The following is a 4,795-nucleotide window of genomic DNA, read 5'->3' on the forward strand; positions in this document are numbered from 1 at the left end:
ACTTTGACTTGCTATAACTTCTGCATATGAGCTCGTATTTGAGTGTTGTTCACACCATTGGAATCAAAATGACGAGCTCTTTGATCTGAAGCTAAGTTTATCAAGATTCTGACACTTTGATTTTTGAGCCTAATTTTGAGCACCTGATCAAAAATAAACTTAGTGCATTTGACCTGGTAGGGATATCGAGTGAGGCCCACAATATCAAGGACATTACAAAGGAAACCAACCTAAGAACTTGACCTCAAGACATCCTATTTGTAATTCAAAATACTCAACCACTTGAGCTATCCAACTGATCTTATTTCAAAATTTAAGAGCAATGGGGTGGGCTTTAATCCGCTAAAAGTTGTGTGACCATGTACCCCTAACCCATAAGAAAGGGTGAGGCATTCCTCATGGTTCATGAAGAGCCTTAATCATCAATAGGCTCATAAAGAGAAAATATGTCATAACCGGGATTTGAACCCAAGCAGAGAGGATAATAATTTTTCCTATCAACCACCTAAGTTAGACTCAATTGGTATTGAGTTTGTATGCAATAATAGTACATTTGGAATTGTTGGTATGCATGTGCTTATTTTTATTAGGTGTATTTTGGGACTATGATGTTGCAAATTCTTTAGAGGACAAGGAAAAAGTTATGATCAATGGGTATTAATGACATATTTATTGTCATACAATTATTTAACTCTTGAAATAAGTTGAATAAATGGCTTGCAAAATGGGTGGAGTTCTTGTAGAACTACATTCTGATGGTGAATTATAAGATGGAAAAAGAACAATGTCACAGATGCTCTAAGTAGAAGAATGTTATTAGTATAAGTGACAAATGAAAAATGTGATAGTTAGATTTGAGTAAATGAAGGATTTGACATGGAGTTTCATAAGTTGCATGGATGTGTAGAAACCCAAGATTGTAAGAGATGAAAACATAATTAGATTGATTTATCTAGGATGGGTGTTTTTCCAAAGGAATAGAATTCCATATGGACCCAAAGGGTCAATGTGAGTGAATTTGATTAGAGGAGTGGATAATGATGTTTGGAAAGAAATTTTTAGGTGTGACAAGGCACACGTTTTGCTAGAGGAAGGAAATTATTGGCCTAATATGAACAAGGAGGTCAAGAGGTTTGTGAGGTGGTGTAAAATGTGTTGAGTTAGAATACATGATTATACACATAATTGTCCATATCAAAGATGCATGCAAAGTTAATGTGATAGACATTTTACTTTACTTTGATTGCCAATAACATTTTTACATGACTTAATGTTTGTTGTGGATGATTGGTTTCTAAAGATTATACGCTTTTTTGGTTTCTATGAATACTAGTTATGAGAGCTATTACAGGAAGTTATTCTTCAGGGAGATCATGTGAATTCATGGGTTGTTAATGAGGATCACTTTATACAGTGATAACAAAATTTTAAGTCATTTTTGGTAGAAGTTGTGGAATCCTAGAGAGGCATGTAGGAAATCTTTTGAAATGTTTGGCTAGAGATAGGACAAACCAATATAATTAGATGTTGGCATATACATAGTTGTCATATGTGAAAATAATGAATAAATGCAATGAATTTTTTCCGTTCAACTTAACATATGGAGGAGTTTAAAAGAAGTTGTAAGCTTAGTTGATTTACTAGTTTACATGAAGAAGAGGAATGATGCATAAGCCTTTATAGAGTTGATAGAACAAATGTATGTTTATGTCTAAGAAAGATTGAAGGAGAATATTGCTAGGAATTAAATAATAGAGCAATGAAACACATAAAATATTGTGAAATGACAAACACAAAAAAACATACAACAAGAGAGACATAAATATACATGGTTCACCCAATTTGGGTTATGTCCGTGGAGAAATAGTCATATCTTCCTTTTATATTATCAAACAAAATGAAGAAATACAAACTACAGTAAATCCGTTGTAATTTCTTCTTCACTCTCACACAATCTTCTTTATCTTTCTCGCACAAAATAATAATATACAACCACAATACAATTCCCTCATATAAATCGAGGGTTGTCTTCTAGGGAAAAAAACCCTAAATTAACATAACTTCTACCATCATACCTTTCACCTAATAAACAACCCAGATTGACTAAAATTGACCACTACTTCCACAGAAAATTTAGAGAGGCCACTGAAATCAATAAACATCCAAAAAGCCTCAATAGGGATGAAGGATGGATCATAAGTGAAAATTGAATTCCCACATTAACATCTAAATCCAACATCCAAAAAGCCTCAATAGGGATGGAGGATGGATCATAAGTGAAAATTGAATTCCCACATTAACATCTAAATCCATATCTTCCCGAACCCCCTCAACTTAAATCTCTTTTATCACTAATCCTCCCCCTAGGTTTAATTCGTTAATATTTCATTATTTAACACAAAACATACATCTAAATATTCCTAAGATAATAATTATTTTTAATATTAAGAATATATTATTTATTCTTGAAATATAAAAGAATACATTAATAATTATTTTTAATATTAAGAATATATTAATTATTCTTGAAATATAAATAATACATTAATTATTCTTATAATATAAGAATACATAAATTATTATTTTTAATAATATATAACAAATATATTAACCAATCTTTGGAAAACATCTTAATTATTGTTTAATACATATCAATTTAATAATTTTATTAATAACATAATCACTCAATTTATAATATATGTATAAAATCCTTTCTTAATAATTTTAATTGTCGGCCAATTTCCATAAACCTATTTTTTTCCCATATTTATTAATTACTAGGGTTTGATCAGTTTTCCATATTTCTTTGTATCCTGATGATGAACCACAATTGTGTGTTTGATCAATTTTCCATATTTCTTTGTATCATGATGATGAACCACAATTGTGGGTTTGATCAGTTTTACATATTCCTTCGTATCTTGATGATGAACCACAGTTGTGGGTTTGATCAATTTTCCATATTCCTTTGTATCCCGATGATGAACCACAATTGTGGGTTCGAAACTTCGATCTCCAAATCAACATGAATGTGATGGATCCGGAAAATCAATTGGAACAATATTTTACAAGGCAAATTTTCATCTAGGGGGACTCATAACGACAATACTATAAGCGGCATTGCCACTCTGTTAGGAACTAGGGCCCAACGCAACAAAAACAAGACCTCTGAATCAAGAAGATAATTAGACTCCACACCCAATAAATACCATAAATTATAAGGAATACATGGAGTCACATAAGAGAGTTAAGTTGGAGATCAAGAGATGACACACTTGATAAATATGTGTTATTCGAAAAGAATATACAACAAATTAAATGTGAAGAAGATTAGACACTACATGATTCAAAGAAAATTGGAAATTGTGCATACAAGGACAAGTTGCCAAAGATGTATGAGATTTTTCCTATACATTTATTGATGTGGATTTGTATTTCTGCAAGGAAGGGGATATAATCATAAGAAAACAATTAGGTAAATTGTAGGAAACCAAAAGAAATTGAATAAATTGAGGAATTTATGACATTTTGGACAAGGAATGTTAAGCACAAGTAGTACTTGGTGAAATGGAAATATAACTTGTTGGACGCAAACATTTATGAGAGTAAGTATCACAAATTTTCAAGGGAAGAGAGTAGTGTAGAGGATGCGAAAATAACACAAGGGTGCATAAAGATTTTCATGCAAGGGGAAGTTGATGTAGGAGCATCCAAATAATAGTGTGAGAGGGCGGTGTTCAACATGAAAGAACAATAGAAGAAAGCAAAACACAAGCATACATAGTAGAAGGAAACACATATAGAGAAGTGCAAGTAAGATATGAATGCAAAGTGTAGTTTTAGCATGCAGTAAGAAAGAACATGATACTTGACGATGAAGCATGGAAAGGATGACATCGGAAATTAGTGAGACAAAGTGTCCTTGGAAGAGGAGACCAATGAGCACGTGGATGAGAACAACAAAGAAGAGGAGAAGGGAACAATAAGAAATAGAAATAACACAACAAACGAAGTCAAAAGGTGGGGGATGGATTTGAGTCGTTAGATTGGAAGATGAAAAATTGGATAGGCAATGAGGTGTTATCGATGATAATAAATAACATGATAGGAATTAGAAGTAGCTTAGACATTTTGGTCATGAATTTATCTAATTAAGGTAACAAGTGTGGTCACGGATAGTAAAGAGATGGCCAAGAGTCAAGTAGAGAAGAGAGAGTTGAGTTTTCTTGAGTTATAATCTATAATATATGTTTTGAACATTAATATATGAGTAGAACATTAGCCAATATCTTAGAAATTTGGTTTTTATTAATGTGTATGCATATTTGTTCATATGAACTCTAGTTAATAATTTTTTTTATTGTCACCAACAGTTGTAGGGTCTTATGGGACAAGAGGTGAGATTGATATACCATGCCCCCAACATTGTTAAATTGTCACATTTTACCCTTCCTGAAATGATGAAATGATGACTATTTACTACTTTTTATTCATCCAATAAATTATTCCTAACGAATGATGAAAAGTGTGCCCATATGTGGATTTACGGTCATTCATTGATAGTCCCAATCACCATCTATGTATCCACTCAGTCTTTTCTTTTCTCACACAAGATTCCAAAATTCATTGTCACTTTGATATATCGGAGGACTCATTTTACAACTCGAATTTGGTATCTTGAGTAACTACTAGATCTTGGACAACATACCAACTATAGAGTCAATGTAAAGCAAGTTGGTGTTAAGTAATACCAACTACGTAATCAATGCTAGAGAAGTATATGTCAAGTCATACC

This window comes from Pinus tabuliformis, chromosome 3_2 (genome assembly GCF_031772625.1).
Source record: "Pinus tabuliformis cultivar Carrire ecotype Pingquan chromosome 3_2, CPIR1, whole genome shotgun sequence".
Lineage (NCBI taxonomy): Eukaryota > Viridiplantae > Streptophyta > Pinopsida > Pinales > Pinaceae > Pinus > Pinus tabuliformis.